Consider the following 22,404-nt stretch of genomic DNA (forward strand, 5'->3'; position numbering starts at 1 on the left):
CTGACTGCAATGTATTATCACACGGTTTGTCACATGGCTTAGTATGAGCATGCTCAGTTCGCTCTGGCCTAGTAAAGCAAGCACATTGACCAGCAACTCGTGTCTCTGTCCTTCATTTGTTCTACCCACAAATATTACATTTTTGGCGACGAGAATGGGATCCCAAAGCCATTTTTAGGGATCATGGAAGGACACAGTGTTCAACCTTCGAGTGGAAAAGTTTAAAGTGCACAGGTAGCGTGCTGAGTCACTGTTCAATGGGATTGGGACAATCATGGCAGCGCCGACGGGATTCATCGGAAGCTTCGATGTGTATGACTGAGCTCATGAACCATTCAGTTCTTACATTGACCGGATAGAGATTTTTTTTAGGGCCAATAACATTATTGAGACTGTAGTGTATGTACTTTGAAGAAGGAACTATATTCTGCAGCCCCTGTATACTGCAGTACCAGTAGTGACCACCCCTGTATATAAGCCTGTGTAGTAACTTTGTATAGTAGTTCCAGTTTTGTCTCCACTCAGTAAACACCTGTTATAACCAACTTCTGCAGTCCGTGTCTCAATTACACACGGACATTACATTGGCGACGAACAGATCTGAACTTACCTACAGTTCTGCACCACCTCACGGGGATCCATCCCTGAAGCGAAGTTATTAGAGGTCGAAGCCAGAAGGAAGAAATCCAAAAAGAGAAAAAAAAACAAACAGAAGAAACGGGCGTCGACCATGGGCAACCGCCCTCTGTTTCATCGAATTCGAAGATTTGCAGGAGAGGCTGTCGAGAGCTGGGCTTGGTTCTCCAGTCTATGGTGTTCCAGCTAATCGGGCTGGTGGCAGGTAGTACACTGATCCTTCCTGGGCTGCGGCGGGCTAGAGCTCGATCGGGTGGCTTTTCAACGGGGCCGAGCAGCGTTGTCGGGAAGAGGAGAGAGAGAGAGAGGGTGGAGCACACAGGGTGCGGCCGGTGCTATGAAGCCGGGCAGCGTACAGACCCGAGAAGAGGGAGGAAAGTGTGCCATAGGGTCTCCTCTGACGATGGGAACAGTAATTAAAATAAAAGAAAAAGAAATTAGAAGCGCAGAAAGCCGCGAGGAGCTGCAGTTTGCCACGGGGACTGCGGAGAGCGGCGTTGGCAGCAGCGTGGGGGGAAGTGCGCGAATACCATAGGGCGTCGCCATCAAGGCATAAAAACGCCAGCAACAGCGTTGGCAGCAGCGGAAAAGACAGAAAGCGCGGGAGGCGCCATCTTAATCCAGCGGGGAAGAAGGAAAAGCGCGGGAGGCGCCATTTTGTTCAATCGGGGAAGAAGGCAAAGCGCGGGAGGCGCCATTTTGTTCAATCGGGGAAGAAGGCAAAGCGCGGGAGGCGCCATTTTGTTCAATCGGGGAAGAAGGCAAAGCGCGGGAGGCGCCATCTTAGATCTCCAAGATGCCGAAGACTGGCAATATCACTGCCTTCGATAATGAAATAGAAGACTGGACCACGTATGTGGAAAGAGCCGAAGTATATTGCAAGGCAAATGAAGTAGCCGATGAGAAAAAGGCATCGGTACTACTAAACTTAATGGGCGCAAGTACGTACGGCCTATTGCGGAACCTGATCACTCCAGTCTAACCGATGGAGAAGAGTTTTAACGAAATTGTTGATATCCTACAGGAACACCTAAATCCTACACCGCTGCTGATAGCAGAAAGATTTAAATTCCACAAGAGAAATCAGCATAAAGATGAGAGCAATGCTGATTACCTTACGGAACTACGCAAGCTATCAAAGCACTGCCAGTTCGGAGCAGGACTGGCAGATACCCTACGGGACAAATTTGTCTGTGGACTCCTGAGTGAAGGAACCCAGAAGAGGTTACTCTCAGAGAAAGAGCTGACGCTAGATAAGGCTTTCAGCGTGGCAGTATCATATGAAGCAGCAGCAAGGGGAGCTGCGGAAATACAGCAAAAGCCACAGGAATACGGCACCCATGAAATGACACGGGGATTTGAAAAATGTTATCGCTGCAGCAGAACAACCCATGACCAAAAGGACTGCTGGTTCAAGGACAAAACATGCAGGCAATGCGGAAAGATGGGACACATTGCACGAGTTTGCAGGTCCGGGAAGAAGACTAACGACAACAAAAAGACTACAAAGGAAAAGTACAGGAAAGTACAAAAGATGACGGACAGTAGTTCCGAAGACCAGAAGAGCGATAGTGAATCCAGGAACAAGAGACTAAGCTGTCTCAAACTACACAACGTAATTGCAAAAGAGGATCACCGAACCATTTGGGTCACCCTCACGATAGCAGGGTCCCAAGTCAAAATGCAATTGGATACAGGATCAGCCCTGACCATCATGAATCGATGAGACTATGAGCGGCTATTCTCACACATACCCTTGAAAGACACATCCATTGTCTTGAAGACATATACGGGGCAGAAAGTATACCCCAGAGGGAAAATAAGGGTGCCTGTCGAATACAACGGCAAGGAAATACAGAAATTGTATCTGTACATACTGCAAGATGGTGGACCACCGTTATTGGGACGTGAATGGATCAGAAAGATAAGTTTAGACTGGCACTCCATTCAGGCACTGACTGTGGCTGGTAAAAAGGATGACGACGTCACACCTGGACGATTGTCAAAAATCTTAGCTAACGCTAAAGAGGTATTTCAACAAGGACTGGGAACCCTTAAAGGCGTAACCGCCTCGATAAAAATAGAAGAGAATGCAATTCCCAAGTTTTTCAAAGCAAGACCGGTACCGTATGCAATTCGCCCAGCCGTCGAGGCAGAGCTGGAGAATCTGGAGAATGCAGGCGTGTTATCTAAGGTAGACTGGAGCGAGTGGGCGACACCCATCATTCCGGTCATGAAGAAAACGTTAAACAATAAGTCTGAGGAGCCAAGGAAGGTTCGCATCTGTGGGGACTTCAAGGTGACTGTGAACCCAGTCCTTCACACAGTACAGTATCCTCTTCCGAGGATAGAAGATATTTTCGCCTCACTATCTGGAGGGAAATGTTTTACAAAAATTGACCTAGCGCAAGCATATTTGCAGATGGAGGTTGAAGAATCCTCTAGGAAATATCTCACGATAAACACTCACAAAGGTCTTTACCAGTATAATCGACTGGTATTCGGAGTAGCATCAGCTCCGGCTGTATGGCAAAGAGCGATGGAACAAGTCCTGCAAGGGATTCCGGGGACTCAGTGTTACTTGGACGACATCCTAGTGACAGGTGAAAATGACAGTGAACACCTTGCCAACCTAGAGCAGGTGCTCACTAGACTAAGAGAACATGGGCTACGAGCCAATCGCCCCAAGTGCGAGTTTTGAAAGAAACAAATATCGTATTGTGGCCACGTGATTGATGAAGAGGGGTTACATAAGACCCCTGACAAAATTGAAGCGGTAGTTAAGGCTCCAGCGCCTGAAAATTTGTCGCAACTGAGGTCATTCCTCGGATTGGTGAATTACTACCATAAGTTTTTGCCGAATTTGTCCACAATTCTGCACCCACTGAATGCCCTGCTACAAACTGGAGTAGCATGGAAATGGAGCGATGAATGTAAGCGGGCCTTTCAGAAGTGTAAAGGCCTGATCACTTCAAGAGAAGTATTGGCTCACTACAACCCATCACTACCGATAAGATTGGCGTGTGATGCGTCTCCCTATGGCATTGGAGCGGTACTGTCACATAAATTCCTTGATGGTTCAGAGAGGCCGATAGCTTTTGCGTCACGCTCGTTAACTTCAGCTGAGCGTAACTACGCCCAGATTGACAGAGAGGCCCTCAGCCTGGTGTGGGGGGTGAAGAAGTTCAATCACTACCTGCACGGACAGAAATTTACTCTACTAACTGATCATCAACCTCTTGTCTCCATTTTCAACCCTAAGAAGGGCGTCCCAATAATGACAGCACAATGGCTACAGAGGTGGTCCCTTTTCCTAGGGGCACACCAATATGACATAGAGTACAAAGGAACTAAACAGCATGGGAATGCTGATGGATTGTCGCGCCTACCGTTGCCGACGGTGGAAGAAGCACCTGCAGTGGATCCTGTGGAAATATTCCACTCGACCATAGTCGAATGTCTACCTGTGATGAATGCAAACATAGAAAAGGAAACACGAAATGACCCGACACTCTCCAGGGTCTATGATTTAACGGTGAAGGGATGGCCAGCACATGGCGAACCACTGTTGCCAGCATTCTCGCCGAGAAGAGAACAGCTGTCAGTGTGCAGAGGAACCTTGATGTGTGGATCCAGAGTAGTAATTCCACCCAAATTGAAGGATAGAGTGCTCAATGAGCTTCATGAGGGTCATCTGGGAGGGGTAAAAATGAAGAACTTAGCCAGAGCGTTTGTGTGGTGGCCGGGAATCGATAGAGAAATCGAAGAGATGACCAAGAGCTGTACAGGATGCCAGAAGGTCCAAAACGCCCCACCACAAGCCCCTCTACATCCATGGGAGTGGCCCTCATCTCCATGGCAAAGGGTACACATTGATTTTGCTGGTCCATTTATGGGCTCGATGTTTTTAATTGCGGTGGATGCACATTCAAAGTGGCCAGAGGTAATAAAAATGTCCTCAACCACCACAGAAAAAACTATCACAGTCTTACGAACCATACTCGCCAGAAGTGGGCTGCCTGAACAGATTTGCTCCGACAATGGACCACAGTTTGTGTCTGAAGAGTTCCGGAGGTTCTTAAAGAACAATGGTGTTAAGCATTACACATCCGCCCCATATCATCCAGCCACCAATGGATTGGCTGAGAGGTTCGTTCAAACATTCAAGAAGGCTATCAAGGCAATGTGTAATGAAGACATACCTCTACAACACAAGGTGGATAACTTCTTGTTTGCCTACCGGAATGCGACACATGCGGTTACCAACCAAACTCCAGCCATGATGTTCTTCAATCGAAGACTAAGATGCCGCTTGGATTTGGTTAAGCCAAACATCAGAAGAGATGTGGAGAACAGGCAGTTTCAGAATATGAATGAAAAGCCAACCAGGAGTTTCAAGATAGGTCAACCAGTTTTAGCCCGGGACTACCGCACAGAGAAATGGCAGCTAGGAACGATCTGCACACGGCAAGGACCTCTAATGTATACCGTGGACGTCGGAGAGAGCATTGTAAGACGCCATGCTGACCAGATTCTAGAGTCACTGGAAAACGTCAAATCTACACCACGATCCTATACACCTGGTGATGAAACCGAAGTACCAATTGCATCTACCTCAGAATCGGTGATATTGGAAGCAGACGAACCAAACAACGACGTTGATCCCGAATCAACTTTGCCAGAAGAACCTGATAACGCAAAGAGGTGTTATCCGGACAGAATCAGGAAGCCTCCTCAAAGACTGAATTTATAATTGATTAACTTCAGCTAATGTATATAGCAATTGTAATTGTAAATATGTTATTTAATTATTAATCGAATGTTATGTACTGTTTAGCTAAAAGGGGAGGAATTGTAGTGTATGTACTTTGAAGAAGGAACTATATTCTGCAGCCCCTATATACTGCAGTACCAGTAGTGACCACCCCTGTATATAAGCCTGTGTAGTAACTTTGTACAGTAGTTCCAGTTTTGTCTCCATTCAGTAAACACCTGTTATAACCAACTTCTGCAGTCCGTGTCTCAATTACACACGGACATTACAGAGACTGAAGGTGCAGATGAGAATGTTCAAGCTCAAAATAAATTTGTGAACGGAAAAAAAGCAATTTTTCTAACGGAGATCAGTCCAGATGTCTACGGAATGTTGGCAAACCTATTCGTGTCAGGGAAAACGAAAGATGCGTCATTTGAAGACATTGTCGACAAGCTCGAGGACCGACAAACTCGAGGACAATTTCGACCCAAACCTGTTAGAAATAGCAGAGAGCTATAAGTTTGGTACCAGAAACCAAAAAGGAAGTGAAGCCATCAGCGAGTACATTGTAGTTCTTAAGAACCTGTCTTTACATTGTAACTTCGGCACAGTTTTAGATCGTGCGTTGCGAGATAAGTTTGTGTGTGGACTGGTGGATGAGCGTGCACAGTCCAAGTTACTGAACACTCTGAACCCAACATTTGACATAGCATGCAAAATTGCCCTATCTATGGAGATGGCATCTGAGAATGCTAGGGAGCTCCGTCCAACTCAAGTGGCTAGTGCAGCTGAGGTCTACAGTCACAAAGCCACTGCAAAACTAAAAGCTGTGAGACTGGGTCAAAAGCATGTCAGTGAGAGCAGTTCAGTGAATTATCGCTGCAATGGAAATCACTTAACACAGTCCTGCCAATACAGAAATGCGAAGTGTTTTCACCGCCAGAAGCAAGGCCATATTTCAACAGCTTGCTGAGCTAGATCGAAAGCAGGAAGTAAGAACCATTCTAGTGGCAGTGCAAAGCAGTGACAACAAAAGGGAGGAGTTCACAATATTGAAGTGAATACACCTGATGTTGAAGACCTGGGCATCTACAGTAACTCTTCTTCTTCTTCTTCTTCTTAGGCAGTCCCTCGGGAACCGAGGATGACTTGCTTCCACATTAAAAATGAGTTTGCAGGTGACTGATGAGTCCAATGCGGGACCTACAGTCTCTGTCACAGGTGGGGCAGATGGTGGTTGAAGGGGCGGGTGGGTGGGGTGCTTGGGTTGACGTGTGCTCCTTGCACTGCCTGCGCTTGGCTTCTGCTTGCTCCCGGCGAAGCGACTCGAGGTGTTCGGCGCCTTCCCGGGTGCTTCTCCTCCACTTTGTGCGGTCTTGGGCCAAGGATTCCCATATGTCGGTGGGGATGTTACACTTTTTCAAGGAGGCTTTGAGGGTGTCCTTAAAGCGTTTCCTCTGCTCACCTGGGGCTCTCTTGCCGTGACGGAGCTCCGTGTAGAGCACTTGTTTTGGGAGTCCCGTATCGGGCATGCGGACGATGTGACCCGTCCATCGGAGCTAACCAAGCATGGTCAAAGCTTCGATGGAGGGGATGTTGGCCTGAGCGAGAACACTGACGTTGGTGCGCCTATCCTGCCAATGGATTTGCAGGATCTTGCAGAGGCAGCACTGGTGGTACCTCTCCAGTGCTTTGAGGTGCCTGCTGTACATGGCCCATGTCTCTGAGGCATAAAGCAGGACGGGTATCACTGCTGCTCTGTAGACCATGAGCTTAGTGCCGGGTTTGAGGTCCTGGTCTTCAAACACTCTCTTCCTCAGGCAACCGAAGGCTGCACTGGCACACTGAAGGCAGTGTTGGACTTCGCCGTCGACGTCTGCCCTTGTTGACAGTAGGCTCCCGAGGTATGGAAAGTGGTCCACGTTGTCCAAGGCCTTGTCGTGGATTTTGATAATCAGGGGGCAGTACTGTGTGGCGGGGGCAGGTTGGTAGAGGACTTTTGTCTTACGGATGTTTAGTGTAAGGCCCATGCTCTCGTACGCTTCGGTGAAGGTGTTGACGATGGTTTGTGTTAGCTCCGTGTATTTTTGATGTAGTGTGTCCTTCAATAACGAGACACGAGACGGCAGGAACAATCAACAGGTATTTACTGGATGAGGGTTACTCTAAAACTAAATGTACAGATCCCTACTCAGGGTTTATATACAGGTGTGGTCACTGCCGGTACTACAGTATACAGGAGCTGTAAAAAGTAGTTCTCCCCTTAAAGGTACATACACTACAATTCCTCCCCTTTTAGATTGACAGTACCATAACATTCATTTAACAATTAACACTTTTAACATGCACATTAACTGAAAATAGTCCATTTATAAATTCAGTCTTTGGGGCGGCTTCCTGATCCTTTCTGGATAGCGCCTTTCCTGAGTGTCTTGTTCTTGGTGCGGAGGCCCCCTGTCGTCAGTTGGTTCATCAGCTTCCGATGCTACTGTTTCTGGGGTAGATGCTACCTGTATGTCGGGTTCATCACCAGGTGCGCGAGACATGGGGTTGACTCGTTCCTGTGACTCTAGGATCTGGTCGACATCGCGTCTCACAATGTTCTCCCCAACATCCACTGTGTACATTAGTGGGCACTGCCGTGTGCATATCGTTCCTGGTTGCCATTTCTCTGTTCGGTAGTCCCGGGCCAAGACTGGTTGCCCTACATTGAAGCTCCTTGTCGGCTTCTCATTGATGTGCTGGAATTGCTTATTCTCAACATCTCTTCGTAGATTTGGTCTGAGCAAATCCAGACGAGATCTCAACCTTCGGTTAAAGAACATCATGGCCGGGGTCTGGTTGGTGACTGCATGTGTCGCATTTCTGTAGGCTAACAGGAAATTGTCCACCTTATGCTGCAGTGGAATGTCGTCATCGCACATGGCCCTTACTGCTTTCTTAAAGGTTTGTACGAACCTCTCAGCCAATCCATTTGTGGCTGGATGATACGGGGCGGATGTGTAATGCCTTACCCCATTCCTTTTCATGAATCTTCGAAGCTCTTCGGACACAAACTGTGGTCCGTTATCAGAGCAAATCTGCTCTGGCAAGCGTTCAATTATAGTCGAATGAAATATTTCGACAGGGTCCACTGCTGGTGCTTCCTCCGCAGTAGGCAGTGGCAGGCATGATAGCCCATCAGCGTTTCCATGCTGTTTCGTGCCCTTATACTCGATTTCATATTGGTTCGCCCCTAGAAAAAGCGACCATCTTTGTAGCCGTTGCGCAGTCATCATCGGCACGCCCTTCTTTGGATTAAAGATGGAGACAAGTGATTGGTTGTCCGTCAGCAAGGTGAACTTCTGCCCGTGCAGATAGTGGTTGAACTTTTTCACTCCCCACACTAGGCTGAGGGCCTCCCTGTCAATCTGGGCGTAGTTACGCTCGGCTGAGGTTAGTGACCGAGACGCAAAGGCTACTGGCCTCTCCGAGCCGTCCGGGAACATGTGCAACAGCACTGCTCCAATGCAATAGGGTGATGCATCACACGCCAACCGAATTGGTAGTGCTGGGTTGAAATGAGCCAACACCTCTTTTGATGTGATCAATTCTTTGCACTTCTGGAAAGCTCGTTTACATTCGTCATTCCACTTCCAAGGTACCCCCATTTGCAGTAGGGTGTTCAGTGGGTGTAGTACTGTAGACAAATTCGGCAAGAACTTATGGTAGTAGTTCACCAGCCCGAGGAACGACCTCAGTTGTGACACATTTTCCGGTGCTGGAGCTTTGACTACTGCCTCAATCTTTTCAGGGGACTTATGTAACTCCTCTTCATCAATAACGTGGCCACAATACGAGATCTGCTTCTGGAAAAACTCGCATTTGTGGCGATTTGCTCGGAGCCCATATTCCTTCAATCTAGTGAGCACCTGCTCCAGGTTGGCAAGGTGAGCACTGTCATTTTCGCCCGTGACCAGGATGTCGTCCAAATAACACTGGGTCCCTGGAATCCCTTGCAGGACTTGATCCATTGCCCTTTGCCAAATAGCCGGAGCTGATGCTACCCCGAACACCAGCCGGTTGTATTGGTAGAGACCTTTATGAGTGTTGATCGTGAGGTACTGTTTCGAGGCTTCTTCTACCTCCATTTGCAGGTACGCCTGGGCCAGATCAATCTTAGTGAAGCGTTTCCCTCCAGATAGCGAGGCAAAAATATCTTCAATCCGCGGAAGCGGATATTGTACCGTGTGAAGGACTGGGTTCACTGTCACCTTAAAGTCCCCGCAGATGTGAACTTTCTTTGGTTCCCCAGGCATATTACTCAACGACCTCTTCATTACAGGAACGATGGGTGTGGCTCACTCGCTCCAGTCCACTTTGGACAGTACTCCTGAATGTTCCAAACCTTCCAGCTCTGCTTCAATGGCTGGGTGGATCGCATAAGGCACCGGTCTGGCCTTAAAACCCTTTCGGCTTGCATTTTCCTCTATTTTGATTGTCGCTGTTATGCCTTTTAGTGTTCCAAGTCCCTCCTGGAACACTTCTTGTGCGTCAGTTAGCATTTTTGACAGTCGACCAGGTGTGGCGTCGTCATCCTATTTGGCATCTACAGTCAGTGCTTGTATGGAATGCCAATCTAGCGGTATCTTCCGGATCCATTCACGTCCTAGTAGTGGTGGTCCTCCATCTGGCAATACATATATGTCCATTTTTGGTGTTTCCTTGCCGTTATATATAACGTTCACCCTTATTTTTCCTTTGGGGTAGACTTTTTGCCCCGTGTACGTCTTCAAGACAATCTCTGTATCTCTCAAGGGTATATGTGAGAATAGCCGCTTGTAGTCCCTTCGGTTTATGACTGTTAGGGCTGATCCTGTGTCCAATTCCATTTTCACTTGGACTCCAGCTATCTTGAGCGTGACCCAGATAGTTTGATGATCCTCCGTTTGGATCACCTTATGTAGTTTCAGACAACCCAGCTCCTTGCTTCCGGAGTCTGTATCACTTTTCTGTTTGTCTGAACTACTCTCCATCACCTTATGTACCTTCTTGTACTTCTCCTGTGGAGATTTCTTGCTGCTGGTTTTCTTTCCCGACCTGCAGACTCTTGCTATGTGTCCTACTTTTCCACACTGTCTGCACACTTTGTCCTTAAACCAGCAATCATTATGGTCGCGTGTTGTTCTGCCGCAGCGATAACACTTCACTGTTCCGTATGACATTTCATTTGTGCCATATTCTTGCGGTCTCCGTTGTATCTCTGCAGCGCCCCGTGTGGCTGCTTCGTGTGATACTGCCATGCTGAAAGCCTTTTCCAGCGTAAGGTCCTTTTCAGATAAAAGCCGTTTGTGGGTTCCTTCAATTTGAAGCCCACACACAAACTTGTCCCTCAAGGTATCTGCCAGTCCCGCTCCAAACTGGCAGTGTTTTGATAGCTTACGCAGTTGCGTTAAATACTCAGCATTACTTTCATCTTTATGCTGGTTCCTTTTGTGAAACTTAAATCTTTCTGCTATCAGCAGCGGTGTGGGGTTTAAGTGGTTCTGTAGGGTTGACACTATGTTTCCAAAATCCTTGTCCACTGGCTTCTCTGGGGTTACTAGGTTTCGCAGTAAGCCATACGTTTTTGCACCAATGGAATTCAACAATACCAGCGCTTTCCTCTCATCTGGCACTTCATTCGCCTTGCAGTACACTTCTATGCGTTCGACATATGTCATCCAATCTTTGACTTCATTGTCGAACGCTGTGATACTGCCACTCTTCGACATCCCTGGGTGTCGTTAGACTGGCTCAAAATGGCATTTCCCCGCGCTTCCCTTCTTCTCCGCTGCGGCTCAAAACGGTGTTTTCCCGCGCTCTCCCTTCTTCTCCGCTGCGGCTCAAAATGGCGCGTTCCCACGCTCTCCCTTCTTCTCCGCTGCGGCTCAAAATGGCATTTCCCGCGCTCTCCCTTCTTCTCCGCTGCGGCTGCTCGGCACTTGTACACCGGCTGCGCTCTGCACGTTTCCCTTTCTTCCCCGCTGACGCTGCTCATCCCTTGAACACCGGCTGCGCTCTGTGCATTTTCTTTCGCGCCTCTCTCTCTTCTCCCATCGACGCCGTTCGGGCCTGAACACTGGCTGCGCCCTGTGCGCTCTACCCTCTCTCTTCTCCCGTCGACGCCATTCGGTCCTGAACACTGGCTGCGCCCTGTGCGCTCTACCCTCTCTCTTCTCCCGTTGACGCCGCTCGGTCCTGAACACCGGCTGCGCCCTGTGCGCTCTACCCTCTCTCTTCTCCCGTCGACGCCGCTCGGTCCTGAACACCAGCTGTGCCCTGTGCCCTCTACCCTCTCTCTTCTCCCGTCGACGCTGCTCGGCCTTTTCTGTGCCGTTGGTCGGCTCTAGCCGCCGCTGTCCGGGAAAGGTCTGCGCCGTACCTGTTGCCAGTCCGTTTCGCTGGACCACCGTGACTGGAGAACCAAGCCCAGCTCTCAACAGCCTCCCCTGCGATGCTCAATCTCTGCTGGATGACTGGGCGGTTGCTCGTGGTCGACGCCCGTGCTTCTGGCCTCAACTTTCTTCCACTGTTCTCCAGGAGCGAATCCCTGGGAGGTAGTGCAGAGTTGCAGGTAGGTTCGAATCTGCCTCGTCGCCACTGTTAGATCCGTGTATTTTTGATGTAGTGCGTCCTTCAATAACTAGACACAAGACGGCAGGAACAATCAACAGGTATTTACTGGATGAGGGTTACTCTAAAACTAAATGTACATATCCCTACTCAGGGTTTATATACAGGTGTGGTCACTGCCGGTACTACAGTATACAGGAGCTGTAAAAAGTAGTTCTCCCCTTAAAGGTACATACACTACAGTTTGGAGTTCGACCCCCGAGTGAGCGCAGGCGCAAGCGTCGTCTGCATAATGTAATTCGATGACAGAGGATGGGATGACCTTGGATCTGGACTGGAGGCGACGAAGGTTGAACAGTTTCCTGTTTGTTCTGTAAATTAGCTCCACTATAGTGGGGAGCTTACTGAGGGTGAGATGGAGCATTGCAGCAAGGAAGATCGAGAAGAGCGTTGGTGCGATGACACAGCCTTGCTTGACCCCGGTTCGTATGTGGATTGGGTCTGTGGTGGAACCGTTGGTCAGGATCACGGCTTGCATGTCGTCGTGAAGCAGGCGGAGGATGGTGACAAACTTTTGAGGGCAGCCGAATTTGAGGAGGACACTCTATAATCCCTCATAGTTGACAGTGTTGAAGGCCTTTGTGAGATCAAAGAAGGCCATGTACAGTGGTTGGTGCTGTTCCCTGCATTTCTCTTGTAATTGATGTGCGGTGAAGATCATGTCCATTGTGCCCCTTAGTGGGCGGAATCCGCATTGCGACTCTGGGAGGAGCTCTTCGGCCACTGGGAGAAGGTGATTGAGGAGGATGCTTGCGATGACTTTCCTTGTGGCAGACAGCAGGGAAACTCCTCTGTAATTACCGCAATCAGACTTGTCACCTTTCTTGAAGATCGTCACAATTACGGCATCTCTGAGACCCCCTGGCATGCTCTCCTCCTTCCAGATAAGAGAAATTAATTCATGAATTCGCGCCAGTAGTGCTTCTCCGCCATGCTTTAATGCCTCGGTGGGGATTCCATCTGCTCCTGAGGCCTTGTTGTTCTTCAGTTGTCGGATGGCCTTTTCAACCTCATGCCAGGCTGGGGTTGTGCCGAGATGGTGGCGGGTAGCATGCTGCGGGATGGAGTTGAGGACACTCGCATCGAAGACAGTAACTATGTAGTAACATCTACAGTAACTATGCCACTAGTGACAACACTAGCAGTTGTGAGAAAGACTTCCATACAAAATGTTTGATCAACAAGCAATATACAGGAAACTCTCATTTAAACGGCACCTAAATATCCGGATTTCTCTAATAACTGGCAAAATTCATACTCCGAAAACAACACCTCAATAATCAGAAATGTTGCAGAGTCTGAGTCCGAGTCTCCCGCGGTGGCCGAGTTAGTCAGTGGGGGTAGTTCTCCAAACTGCCACTACTCGGCTTCTTGGCGCTGTCGGAAGTCTCTTCTGATCCTAACACCTCAATAACCGGAAATGTTGCCGAGTCCGAGTCCGAATCCATTTAACACAACATTCTGTAGGTGAGTTCCCAATTATACTGCACATTTCTTGATTTTTGTTATTTTTGTTTGTTAAAAATAGCCTCGGTAGATATACCTCTCCATTATCCGGAATTTTTAATCAACCGGCACCATCCCGGTCCCGTCGGTGCCGGATACGAAAGAGTTTCCTGTATTGATATGTGTATCGACATGGCTGCGGACTACTCTATCATGAGTAAGGACACATATGAGAGTAGGTTTAATCAAGTGCCACTTACAAAGAGTACCATAGAGTTAAAAACCTACTCCAGGGAAATCCTAGAGACATGTGGACAAATGGAACGTACAGTTCAGCACAATGGCCAGTCAGTAAAGCTGCCTATTATTGTAGTGAGCTACAACAACAGGCCAACCCTCATGGGCAAAGACTGGTTGAGAAAGTTAAAACTAGACTGGAAAATCATCTTCAGTGTCAATGCTTCAAAGAAGCGACTCGACACAAATATGAAAGCATGTTCACAGACAGTTATGCGGGCATCACTGGGTATGACACAAATATCCGCATCAAGCCCAACGCAAAGCCTGTCTATTGTAAGGCAAGGTCGGTCCCCTATGCATTGAAGAGTCAGGTGGAGGAAGAGCTAGTGAAACTGAGAGAATGGAGTGCTAGTAAAGACTGACAAAAGTGAATGGGCTACACTGATTGTACTGGTGCACAAAGCAGACAAAACTGTACGCTTGTGCAGTGACTACAAAGTTACTATCAACCAAGCAGTTGACAATGAGCAGTACCCGTTACTTACATCGCAAGATTTGTATGCAGCACTCTCTGGGTCAAAGGTTTTCTCCAAGGTTGACCTGTTGCACGCTTGCCCTCAGCTGAATGTTGACAAAGAGAGTCAACAGTATCTCCACCATCAACACACACAAGGGACTGTACTCATACACCAAGCTGCCGTATGGTATAAAGTCCTCTCCCAAGATCTTCCAGGCTACGATGGATAAGATTTTGCTAGGAGTTCCACATTGCTTATGCAATCAAGACGATGTGCTGATCGCAACAAGCAGCAAGGAAGAAAATCTAGAAGTGTTAGATTTAGTGCTTCAAAGGTTGAATGCCCACAATGTCAAATTGAAAAGGAGCAAATGTGCTTTTGTGTAGCCCGAGGTTGTGTACCTTGGTCTGAAAGTTGATGCAAATGGCTTGCAACCAGTTCAGGAAAAGGTTGATGCTGCCATCAATACTCCAAAGCTATAGAACATGTCTGAGTTAAGATCTTTCCTTGGAATGGTCCAGTACTACGCACGTTTCTTACCTGAGTTAGCGACCATGTTAGCTCCATTGCACAAGCTCCTCAAGAAGGGTGTCCAGTGGAAGTGGACAAAAGCGCAAGAGGAAGCTTATGATGCTCGTAAGAGAAGTCTCTCTAGCGATGCTCTACTTGTGCACTACGGCACAGAGCGTGAGCTTAAGTTAGCATGTGATGCTTTCAGTTACAGTGTGGGAGCTGTTATAAGCCACGTAATGGATGACGGCCAAGAGAAACCAATCGCATTCGCATCGCGAACCCTCACAAAGAGCAAAAGAAACTGCGCGCAAATTGAAAAGGAAGCACTCGCCATAATATTTGGAATCAAGAAATTCCAACAGTTCCTGATTGGTAGAAAGTTTACCCTGATAACCAATCACAAACTGCTTCTAGCAATGTTGGGGCCCAAAACTGCCATCCCTGCAATGGCTGCATCAAGAATGCAACGTTGGGCAGTGTTGTTGTCACAATATGACTACACAATTGAATATCGCACTTCAAAGCAAAACGTAATTGCAGATGCCTTGTCCAGGTTGCCACATGAGGACTCATGTGTTGGGAGTGATGTGAGATTTTCTCGCTAGGTGCAGTTGACAAACACTTTCCATTGAATGCAACTGAGATTGCAGATGAGACTCAAAATGACTCATTACTGAAAAGAGTGTATGAAAACACCTTGGGGTAGAAATTCGGTATCACCCCATTTAGGGCGCAATTATCGTCCAGGCGCAAAGTTTAGCACCTGCCGATAATTATCGCCTCTGACTGCAAATATGGCTTCTATCGCCCCTGGAGGTGATTGGATCGCTAAATCAGGCGCTACACACCTCTCTTAAGGTGCTAACGCCGAGGAGTGAGGTGCTACCTCAGAGCGCTGGCGAAGCTCATGTGATGTCAGTCAGCAATGGAACACAGACACACTGCCGCCGGCCAGTTCTTAAAGGGGAAGGTCGATCTTGCTCTCCATCCACACCCTGCTCATTGCAGCCTTGAATCTTGGCCTGGAGAGACCTGTACATCAAATCTGCTGGAAAGAACAATGGAGAGGCCCAGGGAAAGAGCTCAGAGTGCAGCCCCCATAGTCTCTTCTAAATCGATGCAAGGAAGGTCAAATCAAAATGAATCTGCAAAGTGCTGCTCAGTACCCAAAACTCCTCAACACAGCGTTGAATCTCTCCAGAAGTCTCTCTCTCTCACTCAGAATGCGTGGTGCAAAAATGTCGCCGACAAAAAAAGGCAGGAAGCGGTTGCCTTTAAATAGCGCTCCCCCAGTCCCTTCTTGACTGCAAAACACTCCCCTCAACCTGTCGGTGCTAGCGGCAGGTGGTAAGGCAGGGGGCGCCACCCAATATCCGGTCCAGGGCGCTGCATGCTCGACTGACGTCACAATCTGCGGGTGCAGAAGATCGTGGCGGTAGTGTTTAGCGCCGCCGCAAAATGTCTGCTCAATTTCGCGAGCGGCGCAAACATCGCTGCACCCGAGCACTAGTTGCTTTGCACCCCATTAGCGCCCTCTTAAGGCGCTAACAGGAGACGCAAACCAACCGAATTTTTGCCCCCTTGAATGGATGGACTGATCAGTGTCTGGACACAGAGTTGAAACCATTCCATAACCGTCATACTGAATTGTCTTGTGAGCAAGGTTGTATCAAGTGGGGAAACAGAGTGGTGGTACCTACTTCTTTGAGTTCGGAACTAGAACAAAACAGTCCGAAAATTGGTTCAACACCAAAACCTTTTGTAAGGAGATCAGGAAGACTCTGCAAATCTGTTATTAAACTGGATTTGTAGTTTATTTAAAAGAAAAAAAGCCAGGAGTTTTTGTTATGTGGATGTGTTACTACGTTAAAGGTGCTATATAAATACAAGTTGTTGTTGTTGTTGGTACATGGACTGCTGGGAAAGGTGGGACCATAGTTTTGTTGTATTTGAGAGGGGAATACATACAATTTTTTTAAGGGGAAAGCAGTGTAATGTATTATCACATGGTTTGTCACATGGTTTAGTATGAGCATGCTCAGTTCGCTCTGGTCTAGTAAAGCAAGCACCTTGACGAGCAACTCGTGTCTCTGTCCTTCATTTGTTCTACCCACATATATGACACTGACACTAGTGGTATTGATAAAGGTCTGAGCGACCTGCAGCTAGACTCCTCTGCAGCACCCTTCACTAATACAAGCTCACGCAACCAGGGACAGGGTGAAAATGATTGGACATTACTCCTTCAATAGTACCAGATGCTGATTGACATTCTCTGCCTGTTTGAATCCTTGGGCCATTTTATCTATTCTACCCGGTCCAGCAGATTCATCGAAGTGGTAATGAGACAGTTCTTCCTGCAGCACTCGACACAGATCACATGAGTTTAACCTGAATCACAACAGCCCTGTAATCAGGATCTCATTGTGTCATTGATGTTTTCTTCATTTAAATACAATGAACACTTATATGACAACAACTTACAACAAACTTGCATTTAAATAGCGCCTTTAACATAGGAAAACATCCCAAGGCGGTTCACAGAGGTGTAATCAAACAAAAATTGACGCCAAGCCAAAGAAGGAGGCATTAGGAAAGGTGACTAAAAGCTTGGTTAAAGAGATAAGTTTTAAGGAGGGTCTTAAAGGAGGAGAGAGACGTGGAGAACCACCCACAGGAATTTCAGTCCCCAATATCTCCACATTGTACAGTGCTCTACGATGCACTTTTATGTTAAAAGTGTTGTGTAAATTTAAGCTGTTGCCTATGGAACCATAATCCGGCCGTGAGTTACAGCATTTAGAAGAGAAGGGAAGAAACTTTTTAAAAATAATAACCATCATTCTTATAATAAGGATATGTCGGAACTTACTCTGTGACGTTGCCATCCTTGAAGGAGACACTTGCCCCTTTAATTACTGATAATTATTTTAGAAGTTTATTTCAACCTCCTTTTGAGTTGCATCTGCGATTGAAGTATTTGAATCATTGCGTGGTGCCAGATGTGCAGAGTTGCTGATTAAACAAAACTTGGAAGGCAGCGGTTTAAACAGAAATGAGCAGATCCCGGACTCGCAAGGCCTCTGCTCCAAAATGGCGCATACAATACAATTTGTATAGTTTGAAAAATAATGACAACTTAGGAAATATTCCATTGCTCTGTACAGTTATCAAGAAATATTTCACAGAGAGGGTAACAGACAGGGTGCAGTGTGTTATTCTGAGATTAGCAGACAGGATTAAATGTGTTTACACAGAAGGTAACACACACAGTTCAATAAAGTAGGAGAGAAGATGAGGTAAATCAGGAAGCACTGACGCCAAGCTTGGCTTTTAAAGCCTGTGAACTGTAGGAAGATGCGAGAAGCCTTGTAACACACTGCAGTCTGTGTGTTGTCCATATAGAGCTGAGAGCCAGCAAACGAGAGTGCAGGACTGAGCTGATCAAGGGCACAACAAACACACACAGCACCTTCAGTGAACACATTAGTAACTACACAAAAGCGTGTGCCTGGGTGATATCAGTTCACAAAATAAAAGACCCGATTTTATCACGGTCATGTACTTTCTTTTCTTCTCTCTTTAACTTCCCGGAGGAAATGGTTGTTTATCCCATCTGTCAGTGCAATAACTGTTGCTGGTGCAATCGGTACATGAAGCAGACGCAGCGGAGTGCCCCGCAGGCAATGAACACTGCATCATGGAGATCTCTGTACTAACTGCAAAAAAAAACCTCAAGTCAAGCGGAGCAACACCTGTCAGCCGAACGAAACAGCTTGTTGTGACAGGTAAACTGTCAAATCGGCTGTGTAGTAATGAGATTCTTATCATTTAGTGAACAGGATTCAAATCGTTTAATATAATCTCAGCATCACTGCAATTTAGTCGCAAATGAAAAGACTCAAGTACATTATCTGACAACAAATATTTGTACTTCGAAACAATCTTTCAGGAGCAGCAGTTTTTAAGGCTATAGATTTATTATTTTCCCATTAAACAGGAAGTTACTATTTGCATTCATCCTTGTATTACTGCAACAAAGTTTTTCATCTATTTTATTTTTGATATGCACATATTATCTGAATTTCCCACTCTGTGATATGAATGTGTTTTTCTTTCCCTCCTCTCCTGAAGATGATGGTCCACAGGGTATGCTTCCACAGGAAGTGACAGCCCTTTGGTACCTCATCCAAGTGGCTGTTCTTCATGTGTAAGCCTGGGCTGTGAGTGTCAGTAGCCTATTTGACAGTAGTGGGCATCACACCTGAGCCTTCCTCAAAAGATGTTCATACACGCTTTCCAGCAGGGGTCACTGGATGCTTACTTCCTATTTCTAGCTCGGGGACACTGGCCATTAGCAACTCCAACCCCAGCCACTGCCCTGACTGCGATCAGCTAATTCAGCACAGACCATGAATCAAACCTTGTACTTTCTCTCCACAAACAAACCCATTTACGCTGTCCACTTCAATACTTCCTGAGTAATTTACTCCATAACTCTATTACCCTCTGGGTGAGAAAGTTCTCCTAATCTCCTATTTTTAATCTGTCCCCTTGCTTTTGAACCTCTCACCATAATGAACAACTCACCTGGATCCATTTGGCCAATTACCTTCATAATCTTGAAAACTTCACTAAGGTCACCACCACAGGGTCACTTCTATTCCAAAGCGAAAAGAGGCCCAATTTCTCAAATTTTCTTCAAAACTTAAATTGCAGAAAGTCAGGATTATTTTTGTTCACCTCTGTATCCTCCCAAAAGCGACACTATCCCATAGTAATATTTGCAAATGTTTTATTTCAGTTAAAGTTGTGCTTTAGGAAGGTTATTTTAGTTCAACATGTTAAGATTGTAGCAGTAAAGCTACCCCTGGTTTTAGAATGACTTAATACTGGAATCAATGCTTATTTAGTGTCACAGCAGGAAACAAACATAAGAACATAAGAAATAGGAGCAGGAGTAGGCCAATCGGCCCCTCGAGCCTGCTCCGCCATTCAATAAGATCATGGCTGATCTGATCCTAACTGCCAATCCACTATCACAGAACCATCTCCTGAATCTACCAGAATTAGACACACGAAATAGGAGCAGGATCAGGCTACACGGCCCCTGGGCCCGCTCCGCTACCCACAGGGCCATGACCGATCCGAACCTAGACTCATGTCCAAATTCCTGCCCGCTCTCCGTAACCCTTAATTCCCTTTACTTCTAGGAAACTGTCTATTTCTGTTTTAAATTTATGTAATGATGTAGCTTCTACAGCTTTTTGGGGCAGCATATTCCATGGACCTACCACCCTCTAAGTGAAGTAGTTCCTCTTCATCTCAGTTTTGAAAGAGCAGCCCCTTATTCTAAGACTATGCCCCCTAGTTCTAGTTTCACCCATCATCAGGAACATCTTCCCTGCATCCACCCGATCCAACCCCTTCACAATCTTATATGTTTCAATAAGATCGCCTCTCATTCTTCTGAACTCCAATGAGTAGAGTCCCAATCTACTCAACCTCTCCTCATATGTCCATCCCCTCATCCCCGGGATTAACCGAGTGAACCTTCTTTGTACTGACTCGAGAGCAAGTATGTCCTTTCTTAAGTATGGACACCAAAACTGTACGCAGTATTCCAGGTGCGGTCTCACCAATACCTTGTACAACTGAAGCAATACCTCCCTATTTTTATATTCTATCCCCCTAGCAATAAAAGCCAACATTCCATTGGCCTTCTTAATCACTTGCTGCACCTGCATACTAACCTTTTGAGTTTCGTGCACCAGGACCCCCAGATCCCTTTGTACTTCAGTACTATCCAGTTTCTTGCCATTAGGATAATAACTTGCTCTACGATTTTTCCTGCCAAAGTGCATAACCTCACACTTTCCAGTATTGTATTCCATCTGCCAAATCTCTGCCCACTTACTTAGCCTGTCTATGTCCCCTTGAAGGTTTTTTATGTCCTCCTCGCTCACTACTTTCCCCCCCATCTTAGTATCATCTGCAAACTTTGATATGTTACACTCGGTCCCCTCCTCCAAATCGTTAATATAGATTGTAAAGAGTTGGGGCCCCAGCACTGACCCCTGCGGAACACCACTAGTTACTGATTGCCAGTCTGAGAATGAACCATTTATCCCAGCTCTCTGCCTTCTGTTAGATAGCCAATCCTCTATCCATGCCAGAATATTACCCCCAATCCCGTGATTTTTTATCTTAAGCAATAATCTTTTGTGTGGCACCTTGTCAAATGCCTTTTGGAAGTCTAAATACACTACGTCCACTGGTTCCCCTTTATCCACCCTATATGTTACTTCCTCAAAGAACTCCAGCAAATTTGTCAAACATGACTTCCCCTTCATAAAACCATGCTGACTTTGTCCTATTAAATTATGATTATCCAAATGTCCTGTTACTGTCTCCTTAATAATGGACTCCAAAATTTTACCTACCACAGATGTTAGGCTAACCGGTCTATAGTTTCCAGCCTTCTGTCTACTGCCCTTTTTAAATAAGGATGTTACATTAGCAGTTTTCCAGTCTGCCGGGACCATTGCCGAGTCCAGGGAGTTTTGGAAAATTACTACCAATGCATCCACAATCCCTACCGCCACTTCCCTCAAGACCCTAGGATGTAAGCCATCAGGTCCAGGTGATTTATCCGCCTTGAGTCCCATTATTTTACCGAGTACCACTTCCTTAGTGATTTTGATTGTGTTTAGCTCCTCCCCCCCTTTAGCCCCCTGTTTGTCCAGTGTTGGGATATTCATTGGGCTAGATTTTCAGTTGCTTGCGCCAGCAGTTAGCGCCTTAAGAGAAGTGATTTTCGGGCGCTATGCGTGTAGCGCCCGGGCGCAGCGCAGTTTGCGCCCCGCCCCAAATTAAGTTGCCCGTTAGCGCCGGCGCAAAGTTTAGCGGCCGCCCGGATGCGCGCGCAGAAAATGACGTCACACCCTCGTGCAACGCCCTTTGGCCGCCCCGAATACAAACTCCAGTCGGACCGCCCGATTGTGCGGCTGGCGTCCAGAGCGTTTGTAAAATGGAACGCAACACACCCTGGGGAGCGCAAATTAAAGGGCCCTCCTCCTGCACTATAATGGAAGGAACCAGTGTGTTGTGAATGGTGTATTTTCCTCCTCCTCCTCCTCCTCCTCCTCCTCCTCCTCCTCCTCCTCATCTTTTCCCCCCCAGACTCTGCCTTTGCAAAAAACACATGCACCCTTCCCCTTTAAGAGCTCACTGGCACCAGAGTGTCTGCCGTGCGCTGCGCCCAGCGCCTAAAGATAGTAGTGGAACGCCTCTTTTAGCGCTCCACCAACCTCTTAGGGCGAAGCCACTGAATTTCCGGCAACGGGGCGCTACTTTGGGGCGGGTGCTAACTTCGGGCGGGCGCTAAGGTTAGCGCCCCAAAACTGTCTATACTGAAAATCTAGCCCTTAGTGTCTTCTACTGTAAAGACTGATATAAAATATTCATTCAGTGTTTTTGCCATCTCCATATTTCCCACCATTAATTTCCCGGTCTCGTCCTCTAAGGGACCAACATTTACTTTAGCCACCCTTTTTCTTTTTATATAGCTATAAAAACTCTTACTATCTGTTTTTATATTTTTTGCTAATTTACTTTCATAATCTATCTTCCCTTTCTTAA

The sequence above is a fragment of the Somniosus microcephalus genome, chromosome 3, assembly GCF_052327205.1.
Source record: "Somniosus microcephalus isolate GS21.2 chromosome 3, FLI_Smic_1.0, whole genome shotgun sequence".
In the NCBI taxonomy this organism is placed as follows: Eukaryota; Metazoa; Chordata; class Chondrichthyes; order Squaliformes; family Somniosidae; genus Somniosus; species Somniosus microcephalus.